This window comes from Grammomys surdaster, unplaced genomic scaffold, assembly GCF_004785775.1.
Source record: "Grammomys surdaster isolate TR1022 unplaced genomic scaffold, NIH_TR_1.0 239, whole genome shotgun sequence".
Taxonomy (NCBI): domain Eukaryota; kingdom Metazoa; phylum Chordata; class Mammalia; order Rodentia; family Muridae; genus Grammomys; species Grammomys surdaster.
This window is the reverse complement of record NW_021604684.1, coordinates 7,657,919-7,678,075: the sequence shown is the minus strand read 5'-3', so window position 1 is coordinate 7,678,075 and position 20,157 is coordinate 7,657,919. Positions and strand designations below refer to the sequence as shown.

At 41.6% G+C, this 20,157-nt stretch overlaps 1 non-coding gene across 1 annotated transcript; it reads left to right on the top strand.

Moving 5' to 3' along the window:
• Positions 1-12,405: 12,405 nt before the first annotated feature.
• On the top strand, positions 12,406-12,512 carry LOC114626813. Its single transcript, XR_003712292.1, has one exon. It is a non-coding gene; the product is annotated as a U6 spliceosomal RNA (small nuclear RNA).
• Positions 12,513-20,157: the final 7,645 nt, after the last annotated feature.

Genomic DNA, 20,157 nt, shown 5'->3' with positions numbered 1-20,157 from the left:
CTCTCTCTCTCTCTCTCTCTCTCTCTCTCTCTCTCTCTCTCTCTCTCCCTCCCTCCCTCCCTCCCTCCCTCCCTCCCTCCCTCCCTCCCTCCTTCCCTTCCTCCTTCACCACACAATGAACTACCATTGAGAAGAATTACCATGAGGCCCATTTGCCAAAAAACCATCACGTGAGGTAGACTTGCATCTGACCTTGGGCCACTACCTACTATCCAGAGGTTAGAAGAGCATTTCCCAGCCCTGGTACCACTGTTGAGCTAAGTCCCCAGCCACCCTACCCCAATTACTGTAGCTACTAAGACACCCATAGTGAAAGGCAGGGCTGTCAGGTCAGATGCGGCTAGCAACAGCAGAGCTAGGGAAATGAACTCCTGAGAACAGTTTCCAATGGCAAGCAACAGATGACACAAGGGCCTTATGACAGGCATGCATTACCTCATAGTCTCAGAAGCCAGAAACACTAGGGAGAGGTGTCCCTCTAAGCTTCATCTGGAGGCTCCAAAGCACAACCTGTCCCTCTTCTCAATTCTTTTGGCTGATGCATTCCCTAGCTTATGGTCACACCACTCCAGTCTCTCCATGGTCACACACCTCCTCCTCTTTTGTGGTCATGGGTCCTTCTTCTGCCTCTGTGGAAAGCACTGGTTACTAGATTTTTCTGAAGTCTAGATTAGCTGAAGCTTCTTTTGCTACTGAAAAGGCCATTTTCTTCTCCAATAATAATCAAGGCTCATGGCCCCATTTCGAGATCCGTAATTGAATCTTTTCCATATAGGGCAGCTGGCATTTGCATGTTCCAGAATTTTGGACCCAAAACCTTTGAGTAGCCATTGTTCAACCTGCTATAATCAACAAGAAGCTGACCTTTATTTAATTTATTCTGCTTTTTTTTTGTACTGTACCAAGTCTGGTTAGTGGATCATATCCAAATAACAAAGAAAAGATGGATTAAAGAATAAATGTTTATTACCTCACAGTGGTAACTGCTGCATCTGTGAGGTCAAGGTGCCAGTATGAATGGTTTCTGGTAAAGGACTTCTCTCTCTAGTTGAGAGAGATCACCATCTTGTTGGGTGTGATGTGCAATTTGTGTACCATAAAGGAAAGAAAGAGTGAGGGGAGTCTTGTGTCTCTGCTTGGAAGAGCATCAATCCCACCATGGACCCTACCTCATGGGCACATTAAGCTTAATCATTAACCCTTCTAATCACCTCCCAAATGCCTCACACCCAAATGCTGTCACATCCATGGTCAGGGTTTCAACTTTGTGATGTGGTGGTGAGGTAATGCTCCATGAATCACACCTAACTGGAATCTCAAATGGGCAAGAAAGGGTGCACAGCTGCAAAGGAGAATCACCCAGACACCCAGAGTCACTCGAGACACTTGGGTCCTGCTCCACCCATAGCAGAACTGGCTGTGTAGGGAATAACAGCTCATCCCACAGGGATGGGAACATTTTCCCTCCACGATGAAGATGGTTATTTAGGCTTTCTAGGCCTTGGGTAAGAGCAAAACAAACACTTTGCAGGGTACAAGTTATATCACTAAATGTTGTCCCCTACACCTACCAATATTTAATTATTTTTCAGCTATGAAACATGGCTATATTTAAAAAAGGACAAACGTGCCAAACTACTCTGGTGCATAAAATCTAGTTGATAGCAGTTCTCTATGACTAATGACTAAGAGCCAGGAGTGCCCTACCTTGCATGAGAATCCCACACCATCTGCCATGCTTCTTTCTCTGCAGCTTTGCGTCATGCCTGTACATCTGGTCCTAATCTTGAAACACCATGTAACCATTCTGCAGGGCAATAATAAACCCTGCAGCAAACTGAAACACTGAAGGATGCTACAATGTATCATGAAGGAATACTTTCTTGGGTTCTGAACAGCAGCCTGTCCTTGGAAATCGGCAGTATCTGTTTCCTGGTAAGTGCCCTGTTCCCTCAACAACAATGACAAAATAAAATGTGTGACTGTCATCCCTTATTCTGCCATTGACTGTGAAAAGGAGAGGAGATTACAAATGTCTATTTCAGAAAGTACCCACAACAGTGCTACTACCTAGTAAGAGTCTCAGAGAAAGAGACAGAGTGAGATGATCACATCGGAAACACTCAAAGCAGATGACAAAGGCTGTCTCAAGACCAGCTGGTCCTGCCGCTGTACCACTAAATTGTTTGAAAAGTATCATTTGTACTATTTATGGAGAAATTGCCCAGATTTTAAAGCACCTTTACTTTTTATGGAATTAAAGCAATATTTCATTTAAATCTGAGTAAGAGGGGGTATAAAGAGATGGCTCAGGGGTTAAGAGCACTCGCTGCTCTTGCAGAGGATCTGGACTCAGTTCCAACATTCACATGGGGACTCCATTCATAACTCCAGCTGCTGCAGTTACAAGGGATCTGACGCCCTTTTCTGACTTCCCCAGGCATGAGGCATGCATGTGGTACACACACACACAGACATACACACACAGAGAGACACATAGACACACACAGACACACACACACATGCAGACAGAATACTCATACACATAAAATAAAGTAAATATATTTAAAATCCAAAAGAGCTTCGTAAAAGGTTTATCTAATAAATAACCAAAAATAAGTAATAAACAACACAACCTCTGGCTATGTTTCCTCTGAAAAAATTATAGCTGTACTACAAAATATGCTGGATTTTCTTGAAATATATACTCCATCTACTCACCTCTTCCATTTTAAGAGTGCTTCTTTTTTTTCCTATTTGTAAGTTAGTAATTACTGCAGTGTGATGAAGGGGAATTTTCGAATGTCTATATGTGGTTTTGTTCCTCTAAGGATAATGGAGCATTACACGAGTGTGGGGGAAATAATGCATAAATATCGCATCCAAGACGCTGTGCTTCTTAGAGACACAATTGAAAGGTGCTATTACCCAGAGACAACTACATGGAAATTTCAACGGAGCTTTCTATGTCTTGACCTTAAGCATTCTTTCAGGGGCTTTGCGAGGCGATGTTCTTCTGCAGTGAGTGGGTAAGAAGCTTGCAGATGACTGGTGTGGCAGACAGGAGTGCATTTGCACTAGGGAGAGCTTCCTACCAGGAATGGACTGTACTTTTCCCTCCACCTCTCCCCTCCCAGGTGCTTGCTATTAAGCCCTGCCCACCCCCACCCTCACCCGCTACACCTAGGTAAACATTAAGTAGAGCTGCATCTATATGGTTATGACTGGGGATAACATCTCCTTTAACTGGACACATGGGGAGCCTCTGGCTCCCTGGTAGCTCATACATCGAGGATCTGTGAACTACAGCTTGCCAGACCAAGCCATCTCTTTTTGAGCTTGGATAATTTTTATTTGCTGAAACCATACAATTTACACCCCATCCAGATCTGTTAGGAGAACAAGAAGCTAACTGAAACAAACAAACAAGAACAAAAAAAAAAGAAGAAGAAAAGAAATAAAACATTACATAAAACAAGTTTCTTTCTATTGTTGAAAATTCTGGAATAATTTTGTTTTGATGTATAATATTCTAATCATATTACTTAAAAATAAAAACACTAGTTGTGTTCCCCCAAAAAATATAACCATTAAATAGGGAATAAGACAAACTACATCTGAAGAACGAATTGGCTTCTCTAGACTACAGCAAGGCAGGGTTCTTTGTGACTAGTGCTGGTGAATACTCATTTACCCAGGCAAGAAACTTTTTACAGGGAAATGTTTCCCATCCAATTAGCTGCAAATTAGCCCCAGGCCTCCCCTGTCGGCCTGCCTATGCTGTGGTTTTATGATAATTATTGCCTGTATCATCAATTTGTATTTACTATATTCCACTCTTAAGTGAAAACAGAGTTTACTGCATAAACCACAAAAGCCTGGCTATTGTTCTCAATCTAGCATGAATAATACATCTCGGTTCGATGTTCGTGAATGCTAGTGCATTTACAAACTGAACATTAACCATCAAGGCCTCCCAGGCCTCCAGAGAGCCTACTACCCTGGCAGCCACAGAGACAACAGAGATGGATCAGCGGGGCCCTAACCCAGTAGCTGCCCACTGGCCAGCACTCATTAAAATCCACAGCAGTGACTAGATCCCCCAGCTCGAGGGCAGACACTGAGACTCAAAGTCTAACTAGGTTGGCTCCTCAAAAGGAGGCATCTTTAAATAACTTTCTCCGGATTGTGATTGATCTTGTTGGAATCACTGGAAGCTGTACACAAGTGGGGCACCATAGACATTTTACATTTAAGTGAAAACATCCACTGCAAATAAAGATGCCTCCTTGAAGCCTCGATTTTGACATTTCAAGACAGACTTAATACTTTCCACTTTATATCCAATAAAAGTCTATTGCTTTTGTGGTGGCTTTAAAAGAAGATGAGGGGCATCCTCCGAGGGATCACACATGCTGTGTGACTGGTGATACCTGCTACATTCTTGCTCCTGCTCCCTTCCCCATTGTCAGAGTTCTTATGAACCCGTAGCACCAACATTCCCCTTCACTCTGCACATCATTCCGCCTTTCTGTCTTTTCTCTACCTCTTTGTTTACATGTACTTCACCATTTCCCGCCAACTTCCCCCTCTTGTTGGAAATCAAGGATTTCCGAGGAAGCCATCTCTGGGGTAGTGTCATTTACAAGCTAAGCACTCCAAAACAAGTTTATCCCGACTTGTAGCAAGCCCAGGAGTAGATCCAGGGCGATGCCTGCCTTTAAGAAGTCTTGTGGGAATAAAATGAAATCATATGCATGGCAGCACCTGACAAGCTTGGAACATGAGCTTATTTCTTTTCTTTTCTTTCTTTCTTTCTTTCTTTCTTTCTTTTTTTTTGCTATTTTTTATTGAATGTTGTATTTATTTACATTTCAGATATCATCCCCTCTCCCCATTCTCCCCCCCCCCCAGAAAACCCGGTCTCCTCCCCCCTCCTCCTTTTTGCTTTTATACCATTTTAGTTACATGCAAGTATTAAGGTCAGTTCTAGGTTGAGGAGCTAGCAAAATAGATGCAAATAGTCAAGGAACAAGCAAGACAATAAACACAAATAGTCAAAGAACAAGCAAGGCAAAAACAAAATTCCATGAACACTCCCATGATCACTGTTTCTAAGGGCTTATCAGGATGACCAAAATATCTGAGCCTACTTCCCTGTCCTATCACAAAGTCATTTTTATGCCTGAAGCCTACTTCCTTGTTCTAGCCTAAGATTTAAATTCCTGCCTGAAATTACTTCTTTGTTCTAGCCTAATGTCAGATTCTCATGGGAGCAAATATAGAGACAAAGTATGAGCAGAGACTGGAGGAGAGACTGTCTGTCTGGAGACTGTCCCACCTGGGGATCCATCCCATGTGCAATCATCAAATGAAAACAGTTGTGGATGCCAGGAAGTGCATGCTGACAGGAGCTTAATTTACCAGTCTCCAGAGAGGCTCTACCAGAGCCTGATGTATTCAAAGGCAGATGCTTGCAGCTAACCATTGAACTGATCACAGGGTCCTCAATGGAGGAGTCAGAGAGAAGACTGAAGGAATTGAAGGGGCTTGCAGCCCCACGGTGAGAGTGACAATACTAACCAACCAGAGTTCCCAGGGTCTAAACAGCCAGCCTGGGAACACACATGAAGGGACCCATGGCTCCAGCTGTATATGTAGTGGAGGATGGCCTTGTCAGTTATCAGTGGGAGAGGAGTGCCTTGGTCCCGAGAAGGCTGGATAAATAGAATATCCAATAAAAAAACAAAACAGACAATGGAACTGACTGTTGCAGTCAAGCATTCGAAACTTTTTGTCAACAATTTAATATTACCCATATTACTGGAATTCCTTATAATCCTCAATGACAAGAAACTGTAGAAGGGGCCCATGGAACTTTAAAACAATATCTTCATAAAATAAAAAAGGGAAAGGTATATCCCTGTACACCACTGGCCTTTGTTCCTAGGTCCTATTTCTCTGTGTTACTTAACTTGATCAGAGATAACACCTTTTCTAATGAATGTTTAGCAACACAATGAATTCTTGCTGTTTTACATTACCTCAGCATCCATTGCAAGTCTGACACCAGTCATTTGAAAGCCAGTTGTCCACACCTTATCACTAATGACAACTTCTCCCACCTCTCATTAAAAAAAAAAAGCCAGCAAATCCCACAACTTCCACCATGGCAAAGTCTTATGTCAATATTAGAATCAGGTGAGAGTGGTCTCTCCCTCTCACTCATTTTTCTTAGGCTAGCCAGTCCTCCATCTCTGTGGGAAGGTCAGAACAATAACCCTGGGAACCATTACAGGCGAGCCCCATGGTCTTCCTTCTCTCTCAGTCCTATACCCTGCTACCTTGGGACTTCCTATTGACCCTAGAGCTCCCATTTGTTCCCCCAGTTCTATAAGGAATGCAACCCTTCAGCTACTGTTTTTTTAATGTCCCCTTCTCTGTCTCATACCAGACACACACACACACACACACACACACACACACACACACACACACGAGCCTGACCCATTCTTCAATAGTCTCTTCTAGAAAGTAGTTATTGTGGCTAGATATTCTGCAGACAGACCTCGGGACCAAGTTATAAATCACAGTAAACATCTGCTAGAGCTATCATATCCAGCAGTTTTCTTGTTCGTGTGAGAATTGCTCTGGCCACCACAAATCCAGATATCAATGTTGGAGAAATATGACAAAAGATCATTTACCTCAAGGCTGCCTTACCCTGACAGATTCTCAAATATTCAAAATATTTAAGAATCCAGAAGAACAAAAAGATCTTGCTATGATCGCTTCAAGACATTCATGAAGTACAACAGCTGGTCCAGTTTGCTGTTAAATGGCACTAAATTCCATGGGGCTTGAGGATTTAAGCTATAACTGGTGATGGCTTTAGATAGGTAGCAGAATTATCGAGATGGACTCATGATTTAGAGATGATCTTTTATGACCACTAAGATAGCAGAAGCAAAATGGGAAGTGTTTATAATAGTGTGGGAAGAAGCATCTCTCTCAGTGGTCTTGTTGAGCTATCAGTACTAACTCATTTAGAAGACCTTCACCCTGGGAGGATGCCTACTGACCATTTGCTTGCAGAACAATTCAGAGTGGAAAGCCATCTTGGGCCCCTCCCAGTAAGTTAGTGGGGAAATCTCTTAAAGGAAGAAATATCTAGTTTTCTCAGGCAATTTTGTTTCTCTAAATAATGAATGTCTAAGTGATGAAGAATAAGCCCAAGATGATGTCCATAAGCTATGAGTGGATTCGAAAGTGGCAAAGAAGAATCATCCTGAGCAATGTAAGTTTTATGAGCCACATTGTCAGAACGTCATAAAAGAGACATTCGTGTGGCGCTTTTGTACATTGAGTATATTTTAAAGAGTGTGAGAGAACAGAGGCTGATGCCCTATTCTTTCTTCTTCAAGGAGAGTATAATCCAGCAGAGGCTGTTTACAGAACCCTGAACAAAAATACTTTGCAAACTGAAATATTCGAAAGGCACAGCTAAAATGTCTTGAGTGTTCGAGACTAACATCTTCCTCTAGAACATATGGATCTAAATGGTTGGCAAATTTTAAAAGGCGCTAAAATAAAAGTTAAAAGGTGAAGGGAGTTGGGTTTTTGCTCAGCAATAGAGTGTTTTCCTAGCAAACGCAAGGCCCTAGATTTGGTCCTCATGCCCCCAAAAAGAAAATAAAATATGTTTGGGTGACTTAGTCACTGTTCTATTACTGCAAAGAGACACTATGACCAAAGCAACATGGGAATGAAAGGGGGTTGGGGACTTATGCTTCCACATTACAGTTCATTAAAGGAAATCAGGACAGGAACTCAAGCAGAACAGGAACCCAAAGACAGGAGCTGATGCAGAGGCTATGGAAGAGTACTGCTTGCTGGCTTGTTCCTCTTGGCTTGCTCAGCCTGCTTTCTTACAGAACCCATAACTATCAGCCCAGAGATGGCACCACCCAGTAATGGGCTGGACCCTCCCACGTCAATCACTAATTAAGAAAATGCCCTACAGTCTTGCCTACAGCCCAATCTTATGGAGGCATTTTCTCAACTGAGGCTCCCTTCTCTCTGAGGATTCTAGCTGTGTCAAGTTGATACAACAAAACAACACCAAAACCCTAGCCAGTACATACTTTAAATACATAGACACTGGAGTACGTTGAAAACTTAATCAGAACAAATAATGAATAAATTTTTATTTGGTCTGTCAATGAGAAGGACATTAAAAGTAATAAAAGACATAATGCTAAGTGTGAAATTTTACCTGAAATTCAGCATGACCCTGGGATCCTGATTTAAAAAAAAGAAAAGCAATGTAAAAATCCACAGAGATATGTTCCTTGTCATGTGATGCTATGTCAATCGACCCAGATACTTTAGAGCTGAACCTACTACTGTGTGATGCTCTTCTTAAGATCAATTTTAATTCATAAAGAAGGATCAGACCTCAACTTTCTATCTATGAAACTCTTGAGGAACGAGCATTTGGGATGAGCGGGCACAGATAGGTGATGGAACTGAATGAAGGAAGGTTGTTCCGGTTTCCAGCAACCACATATGAGCACAGCAGGCTGGACCATCGACAGCATCAAGCACACGTCTGTGGCAGAAAGGAAACCTCCCCAGAGTTCATTTTATCAACGTATAACTCCAGCCTAGATACCTTCCCAAAGTTATTTGACCTCCACAGACTCCGTTTGTTTTCCCGTGGGCGTGGCCTTTGAACAGGAATTAGTCCACACATCACTTACTGAGGATGCAAAAAAATCACTGCTTGGAGAATCAACACTGGGTGTGCCAATTAAGGTAGCAGGTATATACTCATTGTCCACTCAGTTGTCAGCCAGGGCCAGGAGGAATTATGGGAGTGGGTGATGATGAACATAAAGTTACAGTTGCTCAGCATGAAAACACCTAAGATGCCTATACACCAACTCTCATCCAGTGACCAAAGACCACGTTCTGTAAGTCTGTGGCAAGTGGAGCCTTTGCCATTTGACTCCATGGGCCAACAAAGAGATGGAAGCCAATGTTGTTGGGCCTGTTGTTAGGCCTGGGTTTTAATATGACAAAAGCAAGGTGAGCCCTGTGGGAACAATAGCACATACCACTCTTGAATGGTCAAGGCAGGAACTTTCAAATCAGTGCCTCAGGTCTGAGAGTCAGCAGACAGGCCACCTTTAAAACCACCGCGGGCTCTGCTGGCTTTGATGTGAGACTCTGGTGGTAGCTGACTCATCTATTATCCCCTCCCTGCCCCCCCCACCCCAGCTCATATCAGTCTCCACATAGGAACACACAATGCATTCCTAGAATCAAAACCAGGAGCCATTCCCTGTCCCTGGAAGCCACCGTAGAAGCAAGCTCTGACAGTCAAAGATTCACCCCTTGCTATTTCCCAAGAACAGGAGAAAAATAAACCACAATGTTGGACTCTGCCAAGATACTTGCAGTCATCCTGAGTAGACTGAAACAATTTTCAGAGAAGGAACCAAAAAAGCTCAGGCCAACCGAACTGGGAACATCACTCAAAGTAGCTCTAAAATAAATTAATATATCTGAAGCCTGTAATGGCTTTCTGATGACTGTCTAGAGATTTAAAGAGAAAACTTCCCAGCTAATGTCAATCAGCTGTGGACAGACTCAGCACAGTCTGCTCTCTTTCCACAGCCAGTCCATGACAGATGCCTTTGTCAGACTGTCAGCTACTGCCATCCGCAGACACAGCCTCCAGCTACCCTTCGAATACCTGTGTCTGTAGTGACAATAGCTCTTCAGCACTACCGCAGTCATGGTGAGACCACATTCAGCTCAGCTAAGGGAGTAAGAGTTTCCATCCAGGCTTGGGATTTCTGAGAAAACATTTCATTTCAAGGACTATGAGAGTTTGAAATTCTCGAAAGAAAATATACTTCTAATGCCTTTGTCTTTAGCAGGACTGCTTCTGCCATATTTCAAATGTCTGGGCTCAAGGACATTATTTGTTCTACAGATACTAATAGGTAAAAATCAGTTTATTCTTACTTTAGTTATTTAAGCACACTTGGTTTGCATTCATCTTAGCTGTTTTTAGAGTTACATGCTTTTGTAGTGTATTTACATCATTTCCACGCTTCCTTCTTTCCCCAACTACTTCTCAAATTCATGACCTCTTTTTCTTTGTTATCTTTGTGTGTGTGTGTGTGTGTGTGTGTGTGTGTGTGTGTGTACAACCTTCTAAATGCATTCAGTGTTCCTCATACAGTAGATATGACTAGGGGTGACCACTTGGGATTGGATAACCTGTCAGAGGGCCAAGCATAAGGGTCAACTGCTAAAGCCATGTTTGAATAAAACAGATACACACAAACTGTAGCCAATAGAGCACTCTCTGTTACTCTCCCATTTTCTGTGGCCTCCAGCAGAGAGGAGAAGGACTGCTTTTCCCTTTCTGAGGAGTCCCTAACTACCTGTAGCACTTCATCTAGGGGTGAGAGTCTTGTGAGATTGTTTTCCCCCTCATTTTGATGGGATGACAACTGTTGTCACTGTGCAAGTCTTGTTTAGGCAAACACACTGTTAAGATTTCCTGGGTTAAGTACACTTCTTAACTTATATATTTTAATCGCTTCTTTCTTATTTTTTTAATTATTTCTTTCAGATTTATATATTTTTATTTTCATTTGTATGAATGCTTTGCTTGAATATATCTAAGTGCACTTTATGTGTTTCTAGTGCCTTCTGAGACAGAAAAGGGCACACTATCCCCCTAGCCTGGAGTTACTGATAATAGTAAGTTGCCATGTAAGTGCTGGGAACCAAACCTGGGTCCTTCGTAGAGCAGCCAGAGCTCTTAACTGCTGAGCCTTCTCTCCAGCCCCTTTCAGACTTCTGTTAACAAATATTTATTGTCTAAATTGGAGGTGCTAGCCATGTGCTAGATTTTAGATGCCATCACAAGAAAAAGTAGCAACTATTCTAATCTTAGTACTTGCTCTTAAGTCAGTAGTTCTCAACCTTCCTAACGCTGCAACCCTTTAATATAGTTTCTCCTGTTGTGGTGATCCTCAACCATAAAATCATTTTATTGCTATTCATAACTGTAATTTTGCTACTGTTATGAACTATAAATATCTGGGTTTTCTGAGGGTCTTAGGTGGCCCCTGTGGAAGGGGTGACTCCTGTGGAAGGAGTGACTCCTAAAGGGGTCACGACCCACAGGTTTAGAACCACTGTCATAAGTGATACTCTTTGTGATCCTAGTTAGTTGGGCAGCTGCTTGGACCCAAAGCCTTTCAGAGCTTTCTACTCACCACAGAAGTAGATTATATTTACAACCAGAGAAATGGAAGAGGCCAGCAGGAAATTTAGGAAAGAGGCGGCCTGATTGGTTATTGTCTGTGCATATCTACTTTAGTCAAACATGGCTTGAAACATTGGCCCTTGTGATTACTGACTCTCAGTTCCTTGGTTTCACTTCACTTGTATATTGAATTAGTTTTCAGGTCACTGTGTACTGAAAAACCTTTGGACCATTGTGTGTTGAGAGAGCTTATACACAAACTGAGAGTACAGCAGTGAACTGAGGTCATCTCTCCCGCCCTGTTACAAGTACCCAATGAAGAAAGCCACAAAGAATGCCTCTACCCGTGGGTTCTTGGTTTTATTACCATGTGCCCTTCAGTGGCTACCCACTGTCTGCATGTCCTTCACACAGCCTGGGAACCCTGCCAGTCTTCCTCTGAATAGCTACCAACACCTTTCCTTCTTTGTTTCTTTCTTTCTAAAGAATTTATTTGCACTAATGGTTTCAGAGGGATAAGAGTCTGTCGTGGCAGGGAGGCATTATGGCAAGCAAGAGCCCTCGAACTGGAGCAAAATGGTGAGCACACAACTTTTGTGCAAGCACTAAGCAGAGACAACATCTTAAGTAACTTTTAAGTAAATAATCTGTGGGGAGAAAAGATTAATACAACGATATCCTAATTTGCTTTTTTCATGTAATCCTGCAAATACATCAAAAAGAGCATCCTGGACATATTTTCTATACCCTTAGAACTAGATTCTTCTCCTTCTATTATCCATAGAATTGGTTTCCTCAGAGCTCTAGAAATACCTGGGAATCCCCACTGGGACCTTCTTATGTTCTCTTTGTCATTGTTGATTGTCCCTGTTCCCCTAGCTTGTCTTCCACTCAGTGTTCAGTCCTCTCCTGGACTTTCTTATTTCATCAAGCTATTTCTGTTTCCGCACTCTGCGATTACAGGCAGGCTGTCATTCCCACTTAACATTTACACAAGTTCTGTGAATCCACATGCTGGTCTTCAGGCTTGCATAACAAGAGTTTCACACACTGAGCCATCGTCTCATGCCCAAATCAGGGTTTTTAAAGGGCTACAGTGAGGAAAATGAGGGGTGCTTGCTTCAGCAGCACATATCCTGAAGTTGTAAGGATGCAGAGGAGGTTAACATGGTCCCACTCCAAGAATGATACAAAATTTCCTGGAGCATTCCATGGTTTCCAAAATCCCATGACTGGAAAAACTCTAGGGCTGAGAAGAAAGCCTGTTGTTCTTTTGTTAAATGGACAAGTTGTCAAACTGCCTGCTAAATATTTATGCTATTACCCATAGATCTGTACTGCCCTTGCTCAGTCAGAGTAGCTTCTGTTTGCAACAGGTCAATGCAGAGACTCATGGTTGGTAGTGAGAATACGTGGCCATGAGTATTCCTCATCCCTGAATGGGATATCTATGTCAACTCCTTCCCGCAAGGCTCCGGATGTGCAGTGGAAGAAGGGTTGGAAGAATCTAAGAACGGGAGGATGAGGAGAAGTAGCATGTAGTGCTGCCTTCTGGAAATGGCATGGGCAGCCCATAACTCAGTAGCTGTGGTTATCAACAAGGTGAAGCCACTCTAAATACCAGCATGGGTGGGGGAGAGATTTGTGAGATCCTGATCTCATACTGGGGTGCTACTGGCATGATGGCTGTTGGAAGAGAGACAGGTCTGTGGGGGTTGCAGCTACTGATACTTTGCCCATGCTCCACTGGATGGCTTCATATCCATGTCCATGTGTGCATCACTAATTAGACTCAGCAGGATTTTTTTAAAAAGAAGACATAAAGTTGGGAAAGTACATGTTGGGAAGTCAAGGAAGAGTTGGGCTGGGGAGATGGATACAGTCAAAATGTTTTCTACACATGTATAAAACTCTCAAAGAACAAATTTAAAAATTTTACTTTTACAAAGGAAAGAAAAATAAACTATACAATTAAAAGGTTTGTAAATGTCTCATCAGAGAACATGGCTCAGTATCTTGTAGTCAATACAGACTAAGACAAGAGTGAGCACCACTGGAGACTTAGTTTTCTTGTTGCTGGGACAAAATACCTGATGGAAGATTTAGGCAGTTTCTTCTAGCTCACATGTTCATGGTAGAGAAGGCACTGATCACTCTGGAGAGGACACTCCCTGTTAATAGGGAGGACTGCTCCTGTTCTTGGGGAGGACACCCCCTATTCATGGGGATGACAGCTCCTGTTCTTGGGGAGGACACACCTGTTCATAGGGAGAATAACTCCTGTTCTTGGGGAGGACACACCTGTTCATAGGGAGAACAGCTCCTGTTCTTGGGGAGGACACCCCCTGTTCATGGGGAGGACACCCTCGTTCATGGGGAGGACACCCTCGTTCATGGGGAGGACAGCTCCTGTTTTTGGGGAGGACACACCTGTTCATAGGGAGGATAACTCCTGTTCTTGGGGAGGACACAACTGTTCATAGGGAGAACAGCTCCTGTTCTTGGGGAGGACACCCCCTGTTCATGGGGAGGACACCCTCATTCATGGGGAGGACAGCTCCTGTTTATGGATGGGGGGATGGCTCCTGTTCCTGGGGATAAGCTTGTTCACATCTCAGTGGCAAATGAGAACACAGAGTCTGGGCTAGAACCTCAACCATACTTAACCCATAAGATCCAGCCCAGTAACTCATTTTGTCCAATGAGGCCCCCTTTCTAAAGGCTCCAGAACTTACCAAACAGTACCATCACAAAGTGGAGCATAACTCACGCTCCCATCATATGAATGACATTCTGGAATTTAAATTATAGTGATGTTCTGATGTTATAGGTTATAGGGAGAAGGAAAGGGAAGCTGAATGAGCCTTATTTATTTATTTTTTAATTTATCTATCTATCTATCTATCTATTTGCTTTTCATTACACTGAACACTTAGACATGCTGCAAAGGCTTGTTGTTGCTTTTTTTTTTTCAACTTACATTTATATTAAAATGCAAAGGCTTCTTCGGGTTCCCACTATTAGACGCATCAGGCATCTTCGCCCTGACTTCTTTTACTTGCTTAGAAGTTTACAAAAAGAGAGCTTGTGGTCTCTCATGACAAGCTGGACTTGACAGGGTAATGGACCACACTGAGAAGAGAGGTTAAGAACCTTCAACTTAAAGCCACTTCCAGGCAGTTTTTAAAGACCACTACACATACATTTAGTCCTAGATTTAAAAAAAAAAATCATGATTATTTGACAGGAAAATGCGGTCACACTGATGGAAAAGTATTAGCTCGAGATCTCAGCATGCTGAAGGGGAGGCAATGTGGAGGGTAAGACAGTCTAGAGAAAAAGGCATCTGTAAATCTATTATCAGTTTCCACTGGCTGTTTTACGGAGAGCAATTGGAGACTTGTGACCGATGCTGAGTTCGGCTTCCTGCCCAGTGCATGTGGGCTGGAACCATTAATCAGTCAGTTAAAAGCTGAACGTGGTTTTATTTTATATTTCAAATTGAACTTTCCAGATGGCAGTGAATTTGGGAGCCTGAGAGCCTTCCTGACTTTCTATGCATTTTATTTTTCTGTTTTGAAGCCTTGGTGAATTCCCTGGATCGGGATCCCAAGATCCCGGGGTGTCTTTTATAAGTCCTCAGAGTTTGCACAGGGAGTGGGCTGTATCCTGCCTCTTCAACTGGTCTTGTGGTTTGCTGCGTTGACAGAGTACTACAGATGCTACACTTAATTAACTGACCAATTTGTTTCACGGTCTTTTTACGACACTCCCTTGAGAAAAATCACATTGATGGAAATGGCGCTGGTGGGTGCTGACATGTACTCTGCTCGTTACTAAGGAAGATGCCATGAAGTGCATTTAAGCTACTTCCTTGTCAATGGGGGTTTTATATTTATAATATAGAATTTTTAAACAGGAAGGAATCTAAATGATTATCTAGCCAAAGCTATCATAAGGGTAGCAATGATTTGTTTTCTCTCTCTCTCTCTCTCTCTCTCTCTCTCTCTCTCTCTCTCTCTCTCTGTGTGTGTGTGTGTGTGTGTGTGTGTCCATTATAAGTTCATCCAAAAGACTGACTTTGCCCCTCAGAGGGACTTACAATAAGAAATAGAGCAGTTGTACAAATTGGTCAACCATCATGGCCATCATGGCCTCTAAAAGCACAAGATAAAGGAGACAATATCTCAACCCTACCATCTCACTGAGCTAAGTGCTCTGAGCTTCAGTGTTGGCTGATTGCTCCCCTCCTCTGTGAGGAATAACCTCACTGTGCTTCTCTGTGATAATGAGCCCACATCTACCACTGACTCTCTTTTCAGCAGTTTAATCATTTGAATATATGCAAAATTGTGGAAACATCAGCAGCTCACAAGCTTCAATATTTAGTATGTCTAGTGTTAGAAACTTCATTCACTTTTCTTCCTTAAACAACTTCACTGATGCCCAATAACTTCAGTGTCTGACTGATAAGTTTAGGTAAATGAGATTTACAATGTGACTACAACCACATTCAAGATCCAGATCCACTGGGTCCATCCAGTGGATGTTCCTCATAGCTCTGCTATTGTCCCTCTTCCCATTGGACCATTCCTACTGCCACACCAATTGTATTCATAAGTCTACTGAAGGAAAATCCCAGTGTCTAGAGTTGGCTCCCTTCCTATGAGATGTAGGCCAGGGAGATGCTGGGGCCAACAAGATGGGTATTTGTCCTTACTGTTCATTGCATCCCAGAACTAGACGGTTGAGATCCTATAGCTGGTAGTTCATACATGTTGGTTATATGACATGAAGAAGTAAAGTTGAAATTCTGTTGGAGGCAATCCTCTTGTTGGTGAGCATTTATAGTGCCAGAAGGTTCTATGTGGACTGATGGTAAGGAATTGTTACCAGTATCTTTGATTACAAACACAGCATGCTAACCCTATCAGTCTGCCAAGCAAGATGTGCCTGTCAGTACAATAGTGGTCCTAATGTTTCAGGCACTATTAACAATTTTCCAGTTGCACTTAAGGCCTGGTTCACAGGACAGGACCTTTGTAGAGATACTGTCCAGATGTGGTGATGCACACCTTTGATCCCAGCACTCTAGAGGCAGAAGAAGGAAGATCTTTCTGAGTTTGAAGTGACCCTGGTTTACAAAGAAGAAACATTATAAGAAAAGGATAGACATTGTAAGGTAAGTCTTTAACTGGGGTGATCATGGGCCTTAGTGGGAAAGCCACTGCTGTTGGTTTGTCAAATAGATATTATATGCCTGTTAAATTCTCATCTAAACATTTTTGTTTGTGCCCATATATTATTACTTCTGACAGGTTCAGTTTTGGAGAAAAAAAACAAAACATTGTTTTACATGGATGGTGGTTTCTGCAGAGACTCATAGCCAATGAAGCTACTAAGAATAAAGTGACTATTTCTGTGACATCGTTAGATAAATGAATGTTAAAAGATAGATTGTCATTATCTAGCATGATTTCTTTCAAACCTAGCGATTGATGCATTCTAGGCAAATCCTCTATCACTGAGTTACATCCCCAGTCCTTTCTTTGTTTTGTTTATTTTGTTTTTCTTTAAATTTTGATATAGGGTCTCAGTAGGGTATCCATTGTAGCCATGACCTCCCTTTATCACCCAGGGAACACTTAAACCCTCCTGCCTCAGCTTCACAAGCAGCTGGGATCAGGGGCTTGTATTACCAAGCCTCTTGATAATCTAGCACAGTGTGTGAGGATAAGAAGCACAGCAGCAACTTAGACTTTGGGGTCTCCCGGTGGAGTGACAGTAAAGCTGTGTATTATGGTTGTGATTGTCTGTTGATACTGTTATGATGCCTGGTAAGTCTGCTTCCAATATTGTTATCAAGGCTCCCCTATAAATCAACCACAATGCATGGTGGCTAACACAAGAAAGAGTGATGATGTGATGTTTATTGGGCACATATGCCACTCCTAATATGAGGCAGAAAGAGTACAAATGTCGATTTGATACCTTTTGGGCCATCCTAGCTACACAACATTCCACAAGATCTGTCCATTGAGTGAACAGAGCCTTTCTCTGCCATCATCCAGCCAACTGTAGAACAGAACAGCACAGCCATCTTCAGATGGCCCTCTCCCATGCTAGACTTACTGCCTACTAGTGATCCTCAATATTAACTTTATGAGAATACCAATCTCATGGTGTAGTTAGTCAACTCTTTAAGATTTGTTTTGGAATCAAAGCCATAGTAGCCAACTGCTTATGTCTGTAATAGGTACCTTCAGTATGCTCCCCAAAACATGTTCTAAGCAGTTGAATTGCAAGTACAGTGTTTTTATGACGTATTTCAATTACATGTAAAACATTCCAGGTCACAAACAGTTTGTGTCATTTAGTAATAGATATACTTTTAGTGGTCAATAAGAGGATAATAGTAGTTTCTCAAAAAGAATTTATCTGGCAGTTATCTCCATTTCCCAATATTAAATATTGAGAAGCTATCACTCATGGGCAATCAAGGACTTTTGTCAAACATGAAGTCAGCATAAGTATATGCTGCTGACTTTTTAAATATCACTTATTTAAGTTATTTTTAGACATTGCTTTAGGGATTACAGAAAGTATCTTTAATTTATCACAATCTACATGAAACTAATTTTTAATTCCTTTGGATAAATGTTGAAACTACAACAGAATTGGATAAAACTGGAGATAAATACAAACACCCGTATATATGCATTTATAGCTACATATTCACTATATGTGATGACTCTGTTTCTTTGTTGTACCAATGACCTTGCTTTTACCTTAAAGACTTCCTTTAACCTTGATTGTATAGTGGTTAATATTCTGGGTTGTGAAAGACTTTTCTTTCATACATCTTGAAATACAAGTTGGCAATCAATGAAATCTGTTGTTCATGTGAAAATGTCTTAATTTAACATATCAACTTTGAAAGATAGACATGGACATGGAGTTATTATTTACAATGATTTGGTTTTGTTCTGTATGTGCATGTGTGTGTGTACATGTACATGTACATGTGCCAGATGAGGCCAGAAAACATTGGATCCAAAAGATCCAATGAGCTAGAGCCAAAAGAGGTTTTGAGCACCTGCTATGGATGCTGGTAACTGAACTCTGATCCTCTGTTAAAGCAGCAAGCACTCTTAACCACCAAGCCATGTCACTAGCCCATTTCAGTCTTTTGAGTATGACATTTCAACATCTTCTGTATACCATTATGTATGGTACTGGTGTCAACTAGTCATCTCGTTGCTTGCTCTTCTGAAGTTTGTCATCTTCTTGCCTCATTCCTCATTTTTTTCCTTTGAAATTTTGCTTTTGAGGAATCAGACTATGGGGTACTTAGTCTGCTTTCTCTGTATTTGGTTTCTTTAGGGTTGTTAATCTGCTGCTTCTGTGAGTTAAAGCATTTCACTAAGGTTAGGTATTTCAGGAACCATTGTTTCTCTCTCTTAAATCTCCACTTTTTGTCTATGACTGTTGTGGCTTGGGGTATGGAATGTCACCCCAAAATTCATACATTGAAGGCTTGTTCTCTAAAGCATTGTTGACAGGTGGGGTTTTCAGGAATTGATTGGACCATGAGGACTGTGGTCTTATGAAATGGGCTGATCCTTTGAGTTAATGGGATTATTAGAAGCCATGGAAAGTATGAGGTGTAGTGTAGTCAGAGGAAGTAGACCACTCGTGTCCACCCATTTGATATACCTTGTCCCTACACACACATACACTGCCACAAGGTGGGTGGCTCTGCTCCTCTGTGCCCTCTCTGCCATGATGCTCTGCCTAGCAACACCCTGAGAGCAAAAGGGCCAAGCAACCATGGAACACACAGCCACAAGCCAAAATGAACCTTTCTCCCTCTAGGTAAATTTCCTCATATGTTTTTGTAAGAGCAACAAAAGGCTATTACTAACTTGACACTGACTCTCCTGACGTTGCTGGGCAAATACTGGAAGGTTTCTTCATTTTTCTTCAAGTTTTGCTCTTGGTTCTTCAAATGTACATTTCACAGTAAGTTCTCCAATGTCAAAGTTTGCTATCGTTTTGTGTCTTATAAAATAGTAATAAAAAAATAAATGTCTTTGTCTTAGTGTTTGTTGTAAAATCATTACTCAAATGTAACTTCTGCTGATTTTTCTGGGTTCTTATATACGTTTATTTCTGGTATCCAATAAAAATAGACACATATTGTACGTTTAAGTTTACCTATACTCATGTCAAGGTCTTCAGCCATTACTCCTCATTGACCTTGTTCTGGATTAAGTTCTTCACAAACCCTTTCAGTAGAAGTTTGGGCTCAGTGACTCACATTCCTGATCGCATTTCACCCTTACCCTTGGAGTACTATTTAAATGAGTATCATTATATGTTGTTTTCTCTAAAAACTGTATGTCTGTGTTAGGTTTATTTTAATTGCATTCTGCAAACTTTTATTGGTTACATTTTTATTTGCTATGAAATACTGCCATAATCTTTCTCCTGCTTTCATATGTAACCCATGAGTCACTTCTAACCATGTTACTTAACAAATATTGTGGTATATGATCTAACTGTGTAACCGTCTGAGGATATGCTTTACACATTTTTCATCTTAAAGAAGTTATTGGCATTTATTTTATGGCATAGCATGTGTTTTATCTTATTGGATATTCTTTCATGTTGAAAGTTAATTGGTGTAGGGTTACTAAGTAATGGTCAGGCCAATTTGGTTTAGGGTTTTACTGATATTTCATTATCTCACAATTACAGAGAAGAGTTTATGAAAAAAATCTCTCATACCAAATAACTTTACATATCTCTCCTTCTAATTCTGAGCAGTTTTGCTTGATTTTTAAAGCTTAATTGTTAGACAC